The sequence below is a fragment of the Pan paniscus genome, chromosome 5 (assembly GCF_029289425.2).
Source record: "Pan paniscus chromosome 5, NHGRI_mPanPan1-v2.0_pri, whole genome shotgun sequence".
Taxonomy (NCBI): domain Eukaryota; kingdom Metazoa; phylum Chordata; class Mammalia; order Primates; family Hominidae; genus Pan; species Pan paniscus.
In genome coordinates, this window is record NC_073254.2 from 153317096 (window position 1) to 153339400 (window position 22305).

Genomic DNA, 22305 nt, shown 5'->3' on the forward strand with positions numbered 1-22305 from the left:
TTCAGTAGTTTTCCTACATGAGTCTGCATTTGCCAATCTACCTATTTGATCGCTCTTAGCAAGGAAAAAAAGAACCCTAGTGACCTGCACCAAATTCTTTATAAAATAGACTATTGCAGATAAGCCTAATGAAAGCTTATTTTATTAAGGCTGTATTATGTACTCTGAAGATCTTGGTAAGTATTAGTATAAATATTAGAAATAGTACCTATATAAAGAATATTTTATGATCCAGTTGTCTTTGGTTGAAAATTTGCTTTTACTGCTGAAATTTAAAAATCAAGCCAGCTACATATAGCTACATATAGCTCTAGCTAATAAATAATACTCTTTAGCTAGTTTTAGGAATGAGAAGTCATCAAAGTGCTAATTGACCATTTGATATAGCTTTTGCTATGGTACAATGTGTTTGTTATGTGAGAGAATTCTTATTCCACAAAAGAAAGGATAATTATATTTAGCTGTGGCTGATGACCTGGAAGAGGCCTTTTTGCATTTCCTTTTTTCAAGATAGTTTATTGATCTGGATCACTAAAAGAAAATTAAACATCTGAAAAACAAAAAACTGGAAGAACTGCAGTAGTGGTTCAGCAATGCACCTGTGTATACCTAGGGCTTTGCTTCTCCTTTTTGGCTAATTACAGAAGGACTCAACAATAAGTGCTCAAGACTTTGATTGCTAGTTTATACATCTTTATATACACTTTCATTCTATCTTTAAATTGTCCTAAACATAAGTGAAAATAATTAGTAACATTATTCACTGGGTTCATTTAATTTGTTCAACGGATATTTATTGAGGATCCTACTAAATGCCAGGCACTGTTCCTGATGAACAAATGACAGACTCTGTTCTTGCCCTCATGTTGCTTGCAATCAAGTTGTTAAGAGAGGGATAAAGCAAATAACCATGCAAATAAGTATACAATCCAACTGTCTTAAGTGCTGCAGAGTTAGGTAAGTAGTTAAATGGTTTCTCTGAGGAAGGGATTGATTGAAGACTAAAACTAATAAATAGGAATTAAGTAGGAAGAGGTTCTTGGAGAGGACATTCTAGGTGGGGGAAATAATGTGCACACTCTGTAGCGGGAGGGAGCATGGTGCATTGTGAATGGAACCCCGAAAACAAAGTGAAGCATTTGGGTGCAGTAAAGCTGTGTGGGTAAGTAGGGGCCAGGACATCAAGCACTTGTAGGCCACATTTAGGGTCTTTTTTGTCTTTGTCCCTAGAGCAATAGGAAAGCTTTAACAAGTTAGAGAGACAGTGAGTGAGCATTGCTTTTAGCAAAGGTGACTTTGGCTGTACTTGTAGACCATAGGTTAGAGGCATTAATAAAGGATAAAACATAATGATTGTGATTTATTATAACACAAATGGAAGAAATTAAAATTCATGAATCCAAAATGATGCTTGAGGATTGGGTAGGGTAGAGGAAAGCTCTGCTTTACAGAAAAATGCCAACTATTATAAATAGAAAGAATGATGGGGTGTCACCATTTTTGCAGTTCCCAATAGGATAACTGATCAGGGTGTCATTAACAGATGCTAAAATTGTTAGAGGAATGTTTTTGGGGAATAATATAGTCCTGTGGTGCCAAAATCCTGCTCTAAAGACTGTTTACTAATAAGAGAGGAAAAAATGTGACTTTACAATGATGATATATCAGAGTCACCACTTTAATCAAGGGATTAGATTTAACTTCACAATTAGTGGTACAGCCTGGTATCACAGATTGTGTGATGTGATAGAATATGGAGTACCTAACCTTACAAAGGAAGTGTTTCTACAAAAGAAGAAAAAAGTCAAACATGACCACAATCAAGCCTCTAAACAGAACTCTGCGTCTGTAGAGAATGTAAGAAATGGAGGATGAATTAAATTATACCATAAGGTGAGACATTCTATAAGAATCCTGGAGTGGATATTTCAGACAAGATTAAAGACATGCAACAGCCAACAACCAACCAAACAATTGTATTTTGGTTTTAGAAAGCTATCAAAGACCTTCTTAGTACAATTGGAGATATTAGAGGATTTTATGGTATTGTTAATTTTTATAGGTTTGGTAGGAGATCATGTATGTTTACTGGTGAAATCTGACATATGCAACTTATTTCCAAATGATTTAAAAGCAATGATACATATAAGATACAGATAAAATACATATGGAAACATGTTAAGAACTGTGGAATTTTGGAGGACAATATCTAAGTGTTCATTGTACTAATCTTTCAATTTTTTTGCATCTATGAAAATTTTTACAATAAAAAGTTGGAGAGAGAGAGTAGATGGCAGGCTGGGTAGTTACTTGCTTCACCCTATGCATCTGGCCGAAAACAGAGTTTCTGGTCCTTGGCTAACTACAGCTGTTGGGTAAATCTTTCACCAACTCAGAAAGTCACCCCAACATCTAAAATCCCAATCTGCGAAATTCTCCAGGTTCTGAATACGTGCTGTGCTGACATCGGCAGCGTAAATGTGTGTTGTGTGGTCTGAGTCTCAGTTTGTGCATACCTCCAGGAGGAACCTGGGGCTTAAGGTTGAATAGTGTCTGTAGCAGAGAGAGTCTTTATGCTTGATTTAAACTACACAGAATGGATGGCTGTGGAACACCAGTGAGGAGGCTATGCGGTAGACCTGATAGCAGAAAATGTGATAGCTTCATACCAGGATGCTAGGATGAGAGAGAGAAGCACAAGATGTGAGAAATGAATAAATTTTAGGTGGTAAAAAATGACTGGACTTCATATTATATTGTTAATAGGGGAATAAGACAGAGAGGGATTTAATACATGACTCGCTGGTTTTTTATTTGTATAAATGGAAGAATGTTGGTGTCAGACACAGAGGTCAGAACTCTGAAAGTGGGCAAGTTTGGGAAGAAAGAATCAAGATTTGGTATTAGACATCATGGGTTTTGCAATCAAAATGGAAATGTGTCATTTGTATATATTGGGTAGTTAAACACAGCTTAAATGGAAAAACAGACCTTCAGAAAGTACTGTAGTACATTAATTTTGCACAAAGTAGCACTAATTTGATACACATCTCTAATTGCTCTCACTTAAAGCAGTTTCAAGACAAATAATAAACTCTTTTTAATTGCAACGTTGTAAAAAGCACTTTTCTATGCTGTTTATTCTCTAGGAAACTATGCTATATAAAAATATTATATAAGCTATTCCTTTTCCAGAATTTGTTCAGATATCCACAAACTGAGACTCAGACCACACAACACACATTTACGCTGCCGATGTCAGCACAGCATGTATTCAGAACCTGGAGAATTTCGCAGATTGGGATTTTAGATGTTGGGGTGACTTTCTGAGTTGGTGAAAGATTTACCCAACAGCTGTAGTTAGCCAAGGACCAGAAACTCTGTTTTCGGCCAGATGCATAGGGTGAAGCAAGTAACTACCCAGCCTGCCATCTACTCTCTCTCTCCAACTTTTTATTGTAAAAAGAACATTCATTCTTTGTAGGAGTTAGAAAAAGCTAAAAACTTACTTTAGAGCTTACTTTGTGGGCTTACCATCTAGTCATTAGCTTAAAAATTACCAAAAGATTTCTACCGCAAGTAATAGATACCCATTTTAGAAACATTGAAAAATTTTAATGAGTAAATAGAAAAAAAGGTCACTACATCAATTGGCATTTGATGTAGATAGTTTGTACTCATTTTAAACTTAAAATCTGTTTGTGCCTTACATGTAGTGAATGAAATAATTACTTTTTGTACTATGTGTATTTTACTATAGTTCTTCAATGAGAGGTAACTAGATGGTTTATGTCACTTCACTTGAATGTGTATTTATATTCCAGGATGGCTCTGTCAGGAAGTTTTCTACTTATTTATAGTGATAACAATTCATACAAATTAAGCCTTTTATTTTTACCTCTAGGAGTTAGATATCATAATCATTCAGCCTCTATTAAATCTATAGTCACAGAAAAATGATATAAAACCATGATCCTGCTACAACACTTTGGATGTGTTGTACTTTTACCCACTGTCACAAATAATTTAAAATAATTTCTAAGGAAACATCATGGCAGCCCCAGTTGGTGGTGCTTAGTGTTTAACTACAGCATGATGACTACAGAAGAGGTAACAATTTTAGTTCTTGCTAAAACTAAACAATATTACATGGATGCACATACACATAATACAATTCAGAAAATTATCACCAATTGCTTCTTTTTTTTTTTTGTCTTCTCAGAAATGGGCAGATGGATTATGTACTAAAAATATAAACCCTTAAGAATCAGGTTTATCCTGTAAAGAAGGTGATGTCTCTGGGCATCACTTGGCTCTTTTGTAAATTGATTGTCACTTCATTTTTATCGTTATCAGAAAACCTTATTAGGTGCTGAAATCAGTGCTGGGGGTGCAGGGTCAGGTAAGGAAAGCATGTGCTGTGTATCAGGAGACCTGGGTTCTGTGCATACTGGGCCACAAACTTGTCATATGTCTCTACATAAGTTATTATTGATGAAATCATTGTTTGGTGAGAGTTTGGATAGCCTGTATAGGGAACTAGCTAGGTAGTTGGGAAAAGGAACTGAAGCAGGACAAGGTAATAAAGTGCATCAAGATAGACCCCAGGCCCATTTGGTTAGCATCTCTGAAGGAGACAAGTTCAAATACCAAGCTCAAAGAGCTGGTAGAATGAGTGGAGCTGTATATTCAAAGTACCTAAGCAGTTGCTATGAATACCAGTGTGAGGTTCACTGTTTGCCTTTAAAGACCAGCAAGTGTGTAATGGTTGCAGTTAGGTCAGACTGTATGGATAGAGGTAGTACAGAGCCATTAGTGGAAGAATATTAAATTTGTTTCTTTTTAGAATTGGGGAAATATGATAACATGTGTCTGTAAAGCAGAGGTTGTCCCTGGAGAGGAGAAGGAAATATGCAAGAGAAATGGGGGGAATAAGTTATACTTGCTTATTGGAAAAATTAGGCTCTGAAAGGATGACCATGGATTCTTGGCTGTCTAATGAAACACGACAGCCAGAAAGGGCCTGTGGTAAGTGGTCAGGGCAGAATGCTCAATAGAATTGTGATTTTTGAGGTGATAAGAAGAGAAAACATTGTATTTAGAGAGGGACTATTAAGAGTTCTAACTTGGTTGAACTCTTGGTTGATTAATAACAAGTTAGGACAAGTCCAGGTAGGTGTTTATAGGTAGCCAAAGTGGATAAAAACTGGGAGGACATTGACTTTGAGGCAGCGAAGGATTGTGCTTACAAGGCAGAAATGCTTAGTAACATGATGTCAAATCATCAGGGATGGTGGCCAAGGATGGATTACAGAGGTGCATAAAGTAGTTGCTAAAACCAACAAGTAGGTTTGGAAGAGTGCTCCTGGGCTTGATAGAATTTAGCAACCAGTAGGGGTAGAGGTTAGTATTAATATAAGTGGTGAAAAGACTTAGAAGGGGAAGTTACATCACACTATCAGAAGTAATCATATCCATTACAGGGGTTAAAACGAAATTGTCTCTAATGTTAAGACTATATATAGGCTTAATGTGTTAAAACATGGGCAAAAGTCATTCCATGCTTTTTCTGTGTACTAGAGGGACTGTAGGTATAGACACAGAAAAACCATTTAAAAGTGAAGCAACGGATGGTATAATCCTGTGTCCTGTTCTTTGCCAAATTGATTTTGGACTATCCCTCTGAATGCAAGAATGGTTCTTCTGCTGCCTTTGCCTCTTTTCACATCTACATAAAGTAGTGCTTACATTTGTTTGGAGTCAAAAAATAATAAACAAATGAACAAAATATATGGCATGTCAGATGATGATAAGTGCTACAAGAAAGACGCAGCTGAAAAGGAGGTGAGAGAGAATTAAATTAGGGTAGGTGAGCCCCATTGATAAGGTGGTGTTTATACAGAGACTTCATAGACATGAGAAAAGGAAGTGTATGTGTATCTGGGAAGTGAGCATTCCAGGGAAGGATGTGCACTGGCCCCAAGGCAGAACTGTGCTTGAGAACAGAAAAGAAGCCAAGAGGCGGCAGAGGAGGGAAAGTGAGGAGAGGGACTCGAAGCTGAGGTCAGAGGGAGTGGTGAAGTTTTTGATATCAAGCCCTGTGGGCCAATAAAGACCTTGCCTTTTGCTGTCATATGGAAAGCCACTGGAGGATAAGATCAGAAGAGTGGACTGCTGATCTAACTTTTCAAAAGAATCCCTCTGGCTGCTGTGTGAAGAAAGGAATCATATCCAGGCTGCTCAGCCTGTGCCACTGAGCAGCCTGAAATTAGAAGGGGTGGGAAGGAGCAGTTAAAGTATGGATGTATTCTGAAGATTTAGCCAACACGGCTTGCTAATGGACTGGATTTTAAATAGAAGTTATTTATCATGGAGTGCAAAACTTAGAAAATGCTAAGGTCTAGCTTCTATGTTTATACTTGCTATGGCATAGACCCTGGACATGAACCCTGGGTTTGAAGACCCAGAACATGCATTTTAAGAGAAGATCTTCCAACCATCCAAGGAAGATTCTGCAAATTGAGGAACTGAGTAAACACAGCAAACAGTTGCCTAGGCTACCTGAGGGAATAGTTCACAGGTTAAAGTAGAAAGAATAGTTGCTTTGATCAAAATGTGGCATGAGAATAAATCCTGGCTTTTCCACTTACCTTTAAAATTTAAATTACCATGTAGGTTAAATTCATCCACCTGTCCATCAAATCATTTATCCATTCCACTGACATTTAGTGGATACTTACCATGTTCCAAACACTTTGTAGGTACGCAGGAATAAAGCATGAACAAAACAGATGAAAATAATCTGTGAACTATTCTGAGAGATGTGGATAAAACATTAACAGTGGAGCCCTTTGTGAAATCCACTATAACATTAAATTTTAAATTCCAGCTGGATTTAGCTTTATGGACTTCCAAATAAGAATAGCCTAATAAATTCTAGTTTAAAGGTGTAACATTGAACAGAATTTAGAAAATTCTTTTCTAATGTTGAAACAAAGGACTTTTGCAATAGTTGCATTAAAAAAAAAACATTGACTCGCAAATGAATAGCTAGTGGAGGGCAGGATTTCTAGATAAGCAGGACAAACAATCTCCACTGTTTCTCACCAACTATGGAGCTAATGGGGACGGTGGCTTTAAGCCAACTACCACTTAAGGGGAAAAAAAAACTTACCATTCAACAAGTGAAATAGTTAGTGTGGAATGGATAGCATCTTTGAAATTTGATTTTCAGCAGTCTCCCCAAGTGACTGAATACATTTTTTCAAACTATTTACTTTTGTATCATGTCTTCTCATGGTCAAATTCAGGATGAATTTTATGACAGGATTTGGTCTAATGCTGCTGAATTGTCTCATAAATATCTTGACAAGTCATTTGAAACATGCTGGGCCTCTAAAGAGGCTGACTGACATGAAAGCACTAACTTGGAATCATCAGGGCTTAAGGGTAACTTATGGACCCTAAGGCAGAGCCCCAAATCAAGATCATAAAATTACAGACAGTGAGTTGAAGTTGAGACCAGTCTAGATTGGTACCAACTTCTTTGGGTTTCTTCGGTAGCAGGGTGGAGTCAGGTGGCTGGTGCCATGGAAGCATTTTGGATCTGGTACCTACTGGCTACAGTTCATTGTTAGATTCAAGGATGTGTCCAGGCTTTGGGAAGCCCTTCTGGGGACTGGAAAGGGAGGGTCCAGTACCCAGAAGGGCTTCCCAAAGCCTGGGCACATATTCAGAGTCCAGCCAAGTGGGCTGAATTTCAGGACAATTTTCTGGGTCCATCCAAGGGAAGGAAGCACAGATTCAGGTCGGAAGGTGTAGCAAGGGACAGGAAAGCCTGTTTTATAGTGAGCTCTAAGCTTTGGTCATTCATTACCAGGATTACCTGATAACATGGTATATTGCTGCCATCCAGTTTAAGGTACACACTGCCATATATGTATATATATATATCATTCTTTATATTTCTCTGGGCTTAACTGAACTTAGCTTAAGGCAAATGAATTTATCATTCATACAATAATTATTTAGCATTTTTATATCTGGGCCTGGCTAGGATTAACAGGTATTGACAAAGAGGATTTGAGATTTCTGAAATCTTTATTTAGCATAACCTAAATCAACAACTAGGATTGATAGAAATTAAAAAGCACTGATTTATTTTAAAAGTGAAAATTTCTTTATATTTTGATGCAATATTTTAAAAATATGGTACAGATTTGATTCCTAGGTATTTACTAATAGTTCTGCATTTTGAGCACCATTATCTATATTAGGCATATTGACCTTCATGATTTTTGTACAATTAATTTTTGCTTAATTTATTTTCTAATTTATAGAGACGTGAACAGTTGCCATAACCATGAACATTTACAGATCAATGGCTATTGGAGTTATTTAATTTATACATGGCTCAGAAGGTGGCAACCATTTCTTTCAAATGTTATATGGACAGTTCTAGAATGTATGCAGATATCCTGGGGAAATGGAGGGGTGGGTTTCTTTACAGAAAAGAATGACCTGAGATCAACCTAACAAAAGCTTGGTTGTGAAGAAATCTATCAGAACAAAATTGTACATATGAAAAGATATAATTCTTGCATGTGACTCCTCAACTGTATTTACCAGGATGAGCCTGTGACCTTTCTTTTACTTTAGATTGATTGTTGATTTATTTCTCATTCATTTGTTCACACTTTTTCTCTGTCCCCACCCTGTGCCATCCTTGAGCTCAACGCTTTCTCTTGCTCCACTTTGGCTTGGCACAGACCTTGATCTGATGCTTGAACTCAGCTTCACCTGCTATCCTGGATCACTGTTGTTGTTTTTCATTCCTCGGTGCTTCCCGAGTTCCTAGCAGATAGCCTCACCCTAGCTCAACAATATCACCACCACCACCACCACCACCAGCACCCCCCCCCCCACCACCCTTGACCCTCTCCATACACACTCTGGTAGACTTTTTTTGGCGTCCTTACCTTGATGAGCTTAACAAAGACTAATAATAACAAATAACACACCACATTACTATTTACAAAGTGTTTACATATTCATTTTCCTGTTTGAGATAGTGGTTCCTGTTTCAAAATAGAAAAGGAAGAGTGAGATATGGGTTAAAGGAGAACTATGTTTTTCATAAATATTTGCACATATTTACATATGTAAAAGTCCACATAAGTGTTTATAAATATGTTTCAGTGATAGGATGGAAGGTCAAATATATATGGACTCTTATGATATATACAAAGTTTTATTTGTTTATCAGAAAAATACTACTCTGCAAATCTTCTAATTTGATAGCCATTATTTATCAATAAATTGTATTCATTATTGAGGAAATCATTACTTTGGTGATGTTTGTCATATCTGATTTAAAAGCAACCTCTTACTCTTGAGAAGCGAGAACAGGAGAGTGTTCATTCAGTATGAGTGAAGATGGAGACAGCAACCCAGAGCATTATAGGAGAAAGGCTGGACATGTTTTAAACACTGGATAAATGCAAGGCACAGTTATATGCCAAGTCGCATTGGACTGGAAGAGATCAGGAGACCCAAGCCTTTGTCTACATGACTTGTCTGACTTATCTCACATCTTCCATTTCTACATTTAAAATAGGTGAACTAGATGTAGGACCCTGTTATTTCAAATATATGTAACAAGAGATATCTATGCCCCTTTCCTTTTGAAAATATTTCTGGTGTCTCTTGATATTTGAAAAATAAAATTTTACGAATTTAAGAGTCCAAAACTAAATTTCACTGTTATGAGAATTTTGCTTTTGCTTGTCACCATAATAACTTGTTATTTATTTTAATCTTATCTGGTTGGTCAAGACTTCAGGTCAGCTTTACGATATATTTGATATGGTCCATTTATACTTGGAACTGATCCATTGTAGGTAATAAACCAATTAAGGAAGAAAACTACCCTTAGACAAAGTTGGTATTTTTAAATGAGCTGGCATTTGAAATGATTATTTTGATGTTAATATTATATCTATTTTATACATTATGCATTTAGAAATTATATTTATGAAACATTTCAATATAACATTGCATCCAAATTTGTATATAGTATACATAACCCAAATTATGGATTTTGATACATATTCTTTTAATCATACCAAAGTTGCATCTTTTCATTTACTCATTCCATCTTCAGTTGTTTATAACAATGTGAATGGTATAAAATTATGTGTTTATATAATAATTACTCCATATATCAATATCATCAGAACTGAGAAACTTATTAGCTTATCTTCTAGAAATGCCATTAATGCCTTGAGATTTTCTTCTCTCTACTTAATAGGGTTAAATAGATGCCTTCCATTTTAGAAAGGAACAGTCTTATTATTTCTTATTTCTGAGAAAGGACTAGATACTCCTTGAGATGTCTGTAATAAGGTAAAATTGTTAACTTTCAACATGCTGTTTTCCTAACTTTGTGTATGTATGGGACCCATGATCTTATCTAGCCTTTTGAAATGAATCACTGGAATTAAGAAATTTAAAAGAAAAAAAAATACTGTGTAAAACTATGCTATGAAAGAAAAATTATTAAATATGCTCTTTTCATATAGTTTGCTAATTAAATACTGCAGCTGTTATGTGGAGGGAAAGTTGCAGATATGATGAGATATTGAGTTTGTCATTTCTGAAGAGTTACATTTGGCTAATCTGTCTTAACAAACTAGAATTTTCCATACTTTTATGAGGAGTATGCGTAGTAAGTATGATGTATATATCTTTGCATAGACATATGTACACAAACAAGATTTACTAAAATATTTTAAATTAAAAATGTAACTCTAAGACCTGCATCCTCAACCTTTAATTTCCCAAGAAATATAAATTTTGCTGATTATCAATCTCATTCACCTTTTCTTTGTAAATAAACCAGAAAACAGCATATTTAGAGAGTACATTCGACTGCATTACTATTTCATCACCTGTTTCAGTAATAAAATGACAGAATGCACCTTTAAAATAGTACTTTGGTTGTATCTTAAAAATTAAAATTGACAGTAATGATAATTAAATTGTTTATCTGTCTGTTAACTTAGTCAACTATAAGAAAACTGATTTTTTAGAAAGGGGTAAAGTAATAAAAATAGTCTATTCATTAGATTCTCCCTTAATTTTAAAGGAAAAGTCTCTTATAATACATTTTGAGGCATATTTTCCTATTTTCTTCTGCACACTGCTATGCAGTGCTTAAGAGAAGGTAAGGACATCTTTTAGAGAAACTGAGTATTTCTAGTTCAGAGTTATTTGAATGCTGGTTACTTGGAGTGGAAGACTTGATTGTGGGCAGACTAGCAATTAAAGATCATGAAAGTCTACACTCCAGGAGGCGATAGACACTTGACTTGCTCACTCCTTTCTCAGTCAAATGCCCTCCCTATATGCCATCTGTGGGCTGTGTCAGGCTTAGGGATCCTGAAGGGAAACTACTTTCGGAGAAATAAATGACTGCTTGATATGATTGAAGTGATTGGCTTATACGTTAGTCTTTTTGAGTTATGTCATCTGTATGTTCCAGAGGTATTAAAGTTTGCTTTCCTTCTTTTAAATTCTAGATCTAAATAAATTTAATTTTGGTCAGATTTGGGGCTAAAATTTGATATAGTCATTCAGTTTTTTTTCCCCAAGGGATAATTACATAATCTTTCTTGACATGGACTTAGAATGTACAGTTTCACAGGCTTGAAAGACTAGTAGTCAGACGAAGTCGTATTCTGATGAACAAACCTTCTTAAGCATGTTCTGCAATGTCCAGATAGAATTAATACCAATCCAAATTCATTTTTCTCAGAAAGTTTATTATCTTTAAAAATCTTATCATTAGCAACCTTGGGATCTCAAAATTATAGTCTTAGAACATTCTACAAGTCTTTTATTTGTGCAGTTCCTTAATTACTACTATTTCTACAAAATAACTGCTAATATTTATTGAGTGCCTCCTGTGTCACTTCATACTAAGTCCTCCTCATAATTTATTTCCTTCTGTCTTCCTATCACTTTCATCTGGCAGGTATGCTCATTTTCCTGTTCTCGGGCAATAATTTGCCCCAGGTGGCTTACCTGGTGAGTAGCAGAATGAGGATTTCATGTCCTGTTACCTGGCTGTAGGCTTTGAGTCTTAACCACACACCGTAAGGCACCCAGAGTGTGAACTTTCCATATGATGCAGACTGGCTTTCTGTTTCTGCAATTCTGCATTTTATGGAAATGGAAGCATTGTTTTAAGGATGATGTGTGACCAAATTACATTTTAAAAATCTTTGGTAATACTGACATTGTAAAGATGAAGATCCAGTCCCTGCTCTGTGGAGCTCCAGGTTCCTGGAGAGATAGTTTATCAGATAATTGCGTTGTGTTATTTCAATGGTCAAAAAAGAACATGGCAATTCTGTCATGGGGAGGGCTTTGGAGAAGACCAGATGCCTGAGATCAAGGGAGAGCAAAATACTTCATTTTTGTGTAACATTCTCCCGTGCAACTTTGTTCCACATTTCATGATATCCTTTTCATATCTAAATTCACATGGACTTCTGATTGTGCTGTGTATTCCAAACCATGCATTTCCCCACAGTTTCATTGTGTTTGCTTTCATATGCTTTTCCATTTCTCTTTACTACTATGTAAAACATGTATTTTACTTTATTAGGTTCTTGAGGAAGGGTAATTATCCTTTTTAAATTTTTTTTTCAAAATATATAACTGCATTTAACTCTTCTTTTTCTGACTTCTGAGATTTAAAATGTGTTAATTATACACTTAAAATGGAGATTTACAGTGGTAATGTACATTTAAAATGGTGATTATTCATGCCTCCCTGTGTCCTCCCCTTTTGTTTTGTAGCTGTACTTAATAGGAAATACGGAAAAGGGCAAGAGGATTGCCCAGATTTAACACAGTGTCTAGTAACAATTATTGCTAACCCCTATTATGCATTATTCTATGCCAAACACTGTTGCCAGCATTTTTCATGGATTATTTTATTTACTCACTTTAACTTTATGCATAGATAGCTGTTGTTATGCCTATTTTAGAGATGATAAAACTGAAGCACAGAGTGGTTAAATAACTTGTCCCAAAATCATGTACCTAGTTAGTGGCAGAGTGAAAACATGAACTGAAGAAGTCTGATTCTAGATACTGCATGTTTCAAACTTAACTGGGGCTTCTCAGCTTGGAGGCAAATCTGTAATTTATCAACCAGTCATTCATAAATATTCAGTAAGCATTTCCTGGCTCACATTAGAGAATTATTTTTCCGTATGATATGGTGGTGTTTAAATGTTATAAAGGGGAGCATACTGGATAGGTCAAAGAGTAGGTCAGAAGTTAGGTGTACGCTTATTCAAATCTGGGTTCTGCCATAATTGGTTGTGTGACTTTTTAAAAATCAGTTCCTTCCATCCTTCAAGCTCTCGGCTTCTTCGTTTGGGTGATGATTAAGTATCACTCCTTCAACAGTGAGTAATGCAAAGTTTTCTACCCATTCTTGCTTAAACATAAATTTTGAAGCCTTCAGACCCATGTGGTGGGCACTGTTCCATCTCCATTACAAATCTTCCTCCTCATCTCTTCAAGTAGTTTTTTTTTTTTTTTTTTTTTTTTTTTGGAGACAGAGTCTCGCTCTGTTGCCCAGGCTGGAGTGCAGTGGTGCAGTCTCAGCTCACTGCAACCTCCACCTCCCGGGTTCAAGCAGTCTTCTTGCTTCAGCCTCCTGAGTAGCTGGCATGCGCCACCATGCCCGGCTAATTTTTTTGTATTGTTAGTAGAGACGGGGTTTCACCATATCGGCCAGGCTGGTCTCAAACTCCTAACCTTGTGAATCACCTGCCTCGGCCTCCCAAAGTGCTGAGATTACAGGCATGAGCCACCGTACCCAGCCTCAAGTTTTTAATGTTGGATACTCCTTTGGTGATCTCATCCAGTCTCTGATCTTTAAATACCATTTTTTATAGGGAAGATTCACACTTTTATCTCCAACCTAGACCTCTTCCCTGATCTGTAGACATCTAATCCATTGGCAATCCTGTTGGCTCTACCCTTAAAATATAACCAGAATTTAATAAATTTCTACATCTTTATTGCTACCAACCTAGCTCAGAGGTTCATCTCCATCTCGGTGATTGCAGTAGCCTTCTAACTTGTCTCCTTATGGTATATTCTCTGCACAACACCCAAAGTAAGCCATTAAAAGATTAAGTCAGATCCTGTTGTTCCTCTGCTCAAACCTGGCTTCCAATCTCACTCAAAGTCACAATCTTTACAGTGGCCTTTGAGGCTCTACACAAACAGGCCCTTAGTTGCACCTTTGACATTGTCTCTTATCTGTCTCCTCCTCAGTTAATTCACCCTAGCCAAAATAGCAGGATGTGGTCTTTGAATGCGCCAGACGTATGCACCTGCCTCAGGGCTTTTGCACTTACTTTCCTCTATGTCTAAAACGTTCATCTCTTAAGTGTTTGTATAACTCACTCCCTCAGCCCCTTCGGGTGTTTTCCAAAATATCTTTTGAATAAAGCTTTCCCTGACTACCCATTTTATAATAGCATTCGTTCCTCAACTGCTGGACACTCCTTACTTGCTTTACTTTGCCCAATAGTAATGAACATTCTCTAGGTAGCATAATAAATTTTAGTTTTTTGTTTTGTTACTCTTTTCTGTCTCCATCAATTAGTATATAAGTGTTATGAGGGTATAGATTTTGTAGATTTTTATTTCAGTGTTGTATACTTAACCACCTGGGACAGTCCTTGACACATATTATGCACTTAATAAACATTTGTTGAATTCATGTATGAATAAATGAATGAAAGAATGGCATTTGAGTTTTATTAGGAACTTTTATCTTCTTTTGAAAATGATGGCAAGTTAGTTTTGGTCTCTTATTCTGATAGCTGGGGCCTATGAGTGAATGTATGCTGAAACAAAATGCCTCATGATCCAGGCCAGAAATGTAAGTGTATGAAATGCTTTGAGTGCAAATAATATAGGAATGTGGGGGCTGTAATAAACCACAGGGTTAACCCCTCATCAGTGGGCTACATCTCATTGCTGTCATAGGCAGACAGTGCCTTGCCATTTGACTTAGAAGAAGCAGCTGCAAATACAGATTTTTATGAGAGCTCCAGCAATTCATAAATATCGATTTCCAATTCAAAATTTTGTGTGGGTAAAATAAAACATCTTCTAGCAAGATTCAACTTGTGGACTGCCAATTTGAGAGCTCTAGTAAAAGAAGTATAAACTTCAGACATCTATCTATTTTAGCAAACTTTACCTGGTTTAAAATATCATCAGAAAAGTTTGTAAAATAACTTGAGTAGAAAATGTAGGACATGAAATACCAATCAAATCAAGAATGTTTGATGAAGAATAATTCCTAGAATCTTTTTGCAGTGTTTCTGGCTCCCTTTGCCATTTCTCTTGTTTGCTCTTCATTCTGATAAGGGCCTGATCTTTGATGTTGACAGTCTAATTGAACCAAAAAATGAACACATAAAATTTATTGAGTTCCCATTATGTGCCATGCAGTGTTCTAGGTGCCAGGGTTACAAGAATGAAGACAAAAGTACACCTTGATATGAAACTTCCATCCTACTTGGAGGGGAGAGAAAGGTGACAGATAATGTTCAAATTAACTCGTGAAAAAGATAATTTTACATAGACGTAAGTGCAATAAGTACATAAAACAAAATGTTCTGATAGAGAATGCTGGGGTTAGGTGTTGGCTAGTTTACACTAAGTGGTTGATGAGGGTGTGTTTGAGATGGGGACTTTTGAGCACAGACCAGTTGGCAAGAAAGGCAACCGTTCAAATATGTGGGCAGAGCTTCTAGACAATGGGGATATGAGATGAAGAAACCATAAAGCTGAAAGGAACTTATTGTGCATGGAGAACAGCAAACTGGACAGAGGGGCTGGAGTGCAGTGAGGGAGAGAGCTGAGCTGGGTGAAGTTAGGGAAGTTGGCCCCTGTGGCTCTATTCTTTGTCGTTTGCTCTGTGTATCTTTTTCGTACTTCATTTTGCTACATCTTCACATTTGCTGATCTTTTCCACTTCAGTGTCAAATGTGCTATTAATCCAGTCCAAAGAATTTATTTTTATTTTAAATGTTCTATATTTTAGCTTTAGAAATTGCATTTCATTCCATTTCTGTACATTTCATTTCTTTTTTTGTTATATTCATGTCTTCACTAGATTCTTGAATATATTTATGATAATATCAATTATCAATTCATATCAATTTCTTCAGATTATATTATCTCTGTTATTTCTGGGCCTATTTCTAATGACTGATATTTCTTCTGCTTACATTTTCTTTGCATGACAAGTAACATTTTAGGAGATGCTGGATATTTGGCTGTTGACTGTCTGGGTTTTATTGTCTTTTTTATGGAGTGTTAAGCCTTGTTTGAGAAGGCCATTAAGTAACTTCCGAATCAGCTTAAATTTTAGAGGCTTGTTTTTAAATGGTATTATAGTGAGGCTGCTGAAGCCCTTAATCTAGTGTTAGTTTTGTCTTACTATTAAGGTGTGAACTTTCAGGATCTCAGTTGAATGTGTCCGGTATTTAGTGAGGCCTCTGTACTCTGGCTGGATAAAATACAAATGTCTTCTAGCTCCCTGTAAACTGCATATTGTTAAGATTACAGCTTATTAATTGGCCCTTTCTTTTGCACAGTCTTGTTGTGTTTCAACCTATGTATATGCAGTTCAGTCTTTAGCAACTATATAGTGAGTCCCCATGCAGATTTCTGGAGCTCTCTGTCTACTTAGCTGTGTTATCCCCAGTACCCTGCCCTGCAGACACCAGACACCTTAACCTTCCAGAACTCTATCTGACTGCTTAACTGAGGATACCCTCTCCCGCATCACAGTCCAGAAAGCTACTGTAGACAGACAGTTGTGATAATAGTGCCGACCTTCTTTGTTTCCCTTCTTTCCTGGATTACAGTCCTCCACTGCCTTTGTCTAACATCTAAAATCAACCATTTCACTTATTTGTCTGGATTTCTAAATGTTTCATTACAGGAAGGGTGTTGGGTACAAGTTCTTTAACATGGTCATGAATGATGTGGAGAAAGATTCTTTTCCCGTAACATTTTATTATGGAAATTTTCAAATGTGTACAGAGGTAGAGAAAGGAACCTAATGAACCCTTATACCCACCATCCATCTTTAACAATTAGCTACATGGTGCCAAATTTGTTCATCTATACCTTCTTCCCAGCCTCTTACCCATCTAGATCATAAGAAAGAATTTAGAAGAATTTAAAATGGCAAAACTTCATGCTGTGTTAAAGAAAAAAAAAAAACAGGAGAAGATAGTATTTATTGAATCTCTTCTTTATTTATTTGGTACTTATTCTTGAACTATAGATCTCAATCTGTTTTATTATCACAGAAACCTTACAACTTAATCTTTTTGAATGCTGCCAAATCTATTTTAAATAAAGCTTTGATTTGCATTTTTATTTTTGTTGCCCAAAGCTTTACAAATAGTCTGATAGTTTCAACAGTTTGTATACCTTATGCATCATCTTGTGTATACAATGTGATATGATTTGGTTGCAACTGATAAAACACAGTAACCTCACAATTCATTGGCTACCATAGATTTGACCAGTAATATCTTGTTCAAAAGGAAGTTTGTGTTGACTGTTTTTTTGTTATGAGGAGGAGCTTAAAAGGTAAACAATGAAACAACATGGAAAATGTTTTAAAACAATATAATACTTAATATTAAGTGAAAGAAACTACACAACACTTTCATCTACATTTCATAAATGGTTAAGAATGTCATATACATACATATAAAATTGGTATAACAGGTAATTTGAATCTTAAAAGAAATCTAGAAAAAAATTAAGTTAGTGATTTTTCTAACAGATATGAGAGAATATATTTTTTCTTTTAAAAATTTATTTGACACTATTTCATCAGTAAATACAAGTTAGAAAGCATTAAAAAGAAAATAATTGGAATCTATTGTTAATGGACATATCCAGCTGACTTAACTTACTAATGCATGATGATAATGAGGCCAGAATTGTAGCTGGATTGGAAGGAGAATGACAGAAACACAGTCAAAGCCAAGCTTAATAAAAGGAAGAATCTTGCAAGACAGAATGAAAGTTGGAAAATCAGTCGCCCGTAGCAAAACCAACAAAGTTAATACCACTAACAAAGCTTCACATGTCTTAGCTCAAAATATCATCAGTGACAATTGTGAAGAGTTGATCATCTTGTCCCAACACTAATGATATTTCAGGCATGTATCTACAAGTTCAAATGATAGTAAGTTCATAGCTTATTATACTTGAAAACAAGCATATATTACAATAAAATATCACTGTGGGTAGTAATTTCTTTACTTTGGAATAAATTTCAGTTGTAAAAACCATGTCTGTAAGTTGTGCTGAGAATGTTTATTCTCCCACAATGAAGATAACTTTCCTGAATAATGTATCATGATAGTTATTGCATTATCCTCTATGTCTACTTGACCCATAAGTTTCTCAATTATCTATTATTCAAGATTCTATTTTTAACATCTTGCCAGAGAACAGCATTGGCATGTGAGTATGCCTGTGCTTCCATGCTGTGTATGTGTATGTGTGTTATAAAATGATGGTTCTTTAGTTCTGTTAGGTGACAAATGTTGAGATGAGTGAAGACTGTCCACTTTTCCTTCCAAACTTTGCTTCTAGGTAAGAATGAAAGAAATGTCAAACCAAATTCTGGCTTACATATAGATATTTTTTGAACATTTCTTGGCAAGCAAACACACATAAAAAATAACCCTATATTTATTCTGTAGGATCAAGGACACTTTAGCTCTTATGTCCTTTTAGATGTTTTGACCATTACCTGGTATGAAAACTCCAGTTGAGATAAACGTGAAAATTCCAAGACCGGATTCTCTCACCTTATGTCTAGCATCAGGCAATTAGAATCTTCTGTAGTTCATGACTAGGCATAGGAATACTTAAAAAGACTTAGCCAAACACATCCTCTTGAAAGTGAAAGCTGCAGGCTTATCTAATTTTTACACTTGATTTACGTAAGGGTGGAGAGTATTGCTAAAATATTTTAGTGATCTACTTATCTTGAGTAGTTTTAACTTCTATTAAAATGAGATGTGCGAGTTCATTTCTGCCATTCACAGTGCTACTCAAGAGGCTACTGTTTTCGTCAGTGAAAACCCATTTCTGACATTAAATATTCTAATTTTCAAAAAGTTGTTTGTTGATGGAAATTCAGATAACCAGAAGACTTTTAGTACTCATGTGAGGGAAGGTGGGCTTTATGATGAGAATGCTACCTTTCTGTTGTCACCTTTTTGAATAGAATGCTCATAGCACCTACTGTGTAGCTTATTCTAAGTAAACCATGCATAATTACTGGATGTGCTATAGTATTTTTAGAAAATTGCAGACATAATAACTGCATTAATGTTTGTGGTATTAAGAACAAGGTTATATATGCTCTAGAAATCCTTATTTACAGCTTCTGTGACAAAATGTCACTGAAATTCTTGAGTAAGTCTTATATAACTATGAATTCCAGAGAGGTGGAAGTTGTTATCTTTAACTACCAGGAGTGAACATACTACCAGTAATAATAGTTACTGTTATTATTATTATTATTATTGGACATCATGGCAGTGATGGTGACATTGTTGAAAAGTCATAGCAATAATAATTGTCCTATTAGTAATAATAGAGGAAGAAGATAAAGACTAGCTACTGTTTCCCGAATGTTTACTCTGTGCTATACGTTTAAGGTTCACATGTCATTTATTCACCAGAATAACTCAGGTATTGTTATTTTATCTTAATTTTTCTGATGAAGAATTTCACACAACTGGTATGCAGCAGAAAGGGAAAACAAATTCTTTGCTCTCTGATTCTAAATATGTACTAATTTCCATTGCCGTATATTGCTTCTTTTTCTGTAAAACCTTTTATAAGAATTTCCATGAAAATTTTAAAATACATTTTTGTTAGGACTTCTGGAACAAGAATAGTTTATAGAGAAAGAAAGGAAGAGTTCTTTAGTTTATTAAAAATTGTGCCAGGGAAAAAGATAAAAATGTGGAAAACTTTATTTCTGTTTATGAAGGCATTCAGCTTCTGTTTAATCAGGTCCATTGAAAACAGATTGAAATGTGGTGTTCTGTTGTTGTTGTTGTTTTTTCACATGAAAGTTTGTGGGAAATCTTAAAAACAGAGTCTTTCTATACAACCTTGATTTTCCCCAGAACTTCTCATGAAGACTGCTGCCACAGCTTGTAGACAGTAGAATAATAAATCTACCTTTTGGGTACATAGATATCCTAGTAAAGATTCAGATAAATGGTTTTGAAAAATAGTTTCTTTTTCCTTTCTTTTTTTCTAACTTTTATTTTAAGTTCAGGGGTACAAGTGCAGGGTTTGTTACATAGGTAAACTTGTGTCATGGAGGTTTATTGTACAGATTATTTCATCACCCATCTCTTAAGCCTAGTACCCATTAGTTATTTTTCCTGATCCTCTCCCTCCTGCCACCCTCCACCCTTCCAAGAGGCCCCAGTGCATGTCGTTCCCCACTATGTGTTTGTGCATTCTCTTCCACCCAGCAATCCCATTACTGGATGTATACCCAAAGAAATATAAATCATTCTGTTATAAAGACACATGCACATGTATGTTTATTGCAGCACTATTCACAATAGCAAAGACATGGAATCAGCCTAAATGCCCATCAATAATAGACTGGATCAAGAAAATGTGGTACCTATACACCATAGACAACTATGCAGTCATGAAAAAGAACAAGATAATGTCCTTTACAGGGACATGGATGGAGCTAGAGGCCACTATCCTTAGAAAAATGGTTCTCTAATGATTGCAGTTTCCTGGGGATGAACCATACTCTTAAGCTTACTTGGGATGGCTTGTCCTCATTGATTGCTATATAAGTACCTTCTATAAGATCTCTAAAGAGATTTGTATTGTTATTTATATTCAAAGATTAAGCTTCTTGTGTTGAAAAATCATTTTTATGTTATGTATGTCAAGAATTCAGGATCTTGAATGTAAAAAGCAATAAAAATAATAGGGCATGCTTTTATTAGAAATATAATTCTCAAAATTTCAAAATTGTTGTATTACATAGTTGCATATTGTCGTAGTCATCTCAGGCTGCCGTTACAAAATACCATAGACTGGGTAGCTTAGGCAATACAAATGCATTTCTCACAGGTCTGGAGATTGGGAAGCTCAAGATCAAGGTGCCAGCATGATCAATTTCTGGTGAGGGCTTTCTTCCTGTCTTGGGGGTTAGGGGTGGGGAGAGAGAGAGAAAGAGAGAAAGAAAGAGAGAGAGAGAGAGAAAAGAGTGTGCTCCTGCTTGCTATCTGGTGCCTCTTGTTATAAAGGCATTAATCCCATCGTGATGACCCTGCTCCTCATGACCTCATATAAGCCTAATTATCTATCAAAGGCCCATCTCCAAATAATCTCACATTGGAAGTTAGGGCTTCAACATATGAACTTTGGGGCAATGCAGACATTCAGCCCATAACGAACATCATCAGTTTAGTATCACCAACATTAAAGTCAAGAGTTATACTACTTATTTATAGTTTTCACTCAAATGGAGTAACCCATGTGCATTATTAAAATTGGTGTATTTTACTTATATGAATACATATTTTGATGTTTCTGATGATGATGTGGTCATGTTAGGGAACTTCGTGCTTGACTAGACTTCCATGGTACTTTTCCTAAATATTTTTGTTTTATTTCTGAGGTTATTATTTATTATTTATAACTATTGTTATGAAAGTTATGCAGAAGATAGAAGTTGAATGCTGCTGAAGTGATCGTAGTGTCTACTCAGTTACAGATTTAGAAATGCAAGCCATTATTATGAAGCAAGCCTTATAATAAGATATAAGGACCAAAGAGTATAGTGAATGTGAAAGAGTTATGAGCATAAGATTGCTAAAGATTAGTTTACTATCTATTAGCATTTGAAATGTCAAAGCATTATTCAGTGTGTGTGTGTGTGTGTGTGTGTGTGTGTGTGTGTGTATATATATATTTTTTATTTTTATTTTTTTTGAGACGGATTCTCACTCTGTTGCCCAGGCTGGAATGCAATGGCATGATCTCGGCTCACTGCGTTCTGTGCCTCCCAGGTTCAAGTGATTCTTTTTGGCTAATCTGAGTCTTTTTGAACTGAGATTGTCCTATTTTAAGAGTTTATTTTCTATTATAAAAGAGCAGAAAAAACTA

General features: G+C 35.8%; 1 protein-coding gene and 1 long non-coding RNA gene across 11 annotated transcripts in view; one reads left to right on the forward strand and one right to left on the reverse strand.

Moving 5' to 3' along the window:
- The window catches only part of EYA4 (EYA transcriptional coactivator and phosphatase 4), a 289717-nt gene that overhangs the window by 94318 nt on the left and 173094 nt on the right, over window positions 1–22305 (forward strand). The gene's annotated exons all lie outside the window — the stretch shown is intronic.
- Window positions 12876–22305, reverse strand: part of LOC129398051 (uncharacterized) — a 152522-nt gene continuing 143092 nt past the window's right edge. Inside the window, exon 7 of the long non-coding RNA XR_008625781.2 lies at window positions 12876–18728. This is a non-coding gene — a long non-coding RNA (uncharacterized LOC129398051). The remainder of the gene's footprint in view (window positions 18729–22305) is intronic.